The following is a 1,031-nucleotide window of genomic DNA, read 5'->3' on the forward strand; positions in this document are numbered from 1 at the left end:
TGTTAATAATTTATTAGATTAACAAAATGATAAGTTATCGTCATTTTTTTATTTAGTAATAATAAAATCATCTCAAGATTTGGTGGCAAAACATTGACCCGAACAGCTTACAAAAAAAATTGATGAAAAGGTATTTTGGCGGGAAAAAAAAAAAAATACTTATACGGTTTCTACTTAACTAAAAATCTATGACTACATGGCCGCTATCCCCTATTTTGCAGCGTCTGCAATAATGTACTAATATTATTATGTATATAATTGTAGTCTAGAAAAGTAATGATTTAATGAGCGTAGTTAATGTTTCATTCAAATCATTAAGGTACGGTAGGCACAGAAATATTTTGCGAATATGATTTTTAGAGAATATAGCGTGTTTTGCGAATATGATATTTTGAGAATATAGTGTTTTGCAGATATCATGTTTTGCGAATATGATATCCAACGACGGAGTGCTACTCGTTACCTCACGACTTTGAAACAAATCGAGATTTTTTAAACTTAATAAACAAAATGCCGGGCACCACCTAAATATCCTGTCCAAGAGTCACACATAGGTACGTTTCACGATTAGACAGATATAGTTATTAATTTACGTCTATTGAAATAATTTTATGTTCTCTAAGAAGTCAAAGGTATGCATACAGGTTTATCATTATCGATGACTCGGTAATATTTAATAATTTATATAGGTAACGTACCTCATCGTTCACATCTAACAATGAAACTACGAGTAAATACATCGTTTCACTGTAACTTGGACTTTGCCAAAGCTGTGAAATTATAAGTTAATATTATTTCATGTACCTACTCAAGTTCAAGTACTCATAAAAACATCAGTCAAGAACTAAACTAGAGTAAACTTAACACAAACCGCAAACTTGCAACTTCGAGTATACTGTCCAGTGCGTTTTATGAATGTACACACCAAGTGTTACTCGTAATTTTGTTCATTCATCTGTTTTTTAGCAGTATTGATCGTATTTGAGACTCATTAATGCTGCTCGTGGACTCAGGTTCTGGTGAGCCTCGTC

Source organism: Choristoneura fumiferana, chromosome 2 (genome assembly GCF_025370935.1).
Source record: "Choristoneura fumiferana chromosome 2, NRCan_CFum_1, whole genome shotgun sequence".
Classification (NCBI taxonomy): Eukaryota; Metazoa; Arthropoda; class Insecta; order Lepidoptera; family Tortricidae; genus Choristoneura; species Choristoneura fumiferana.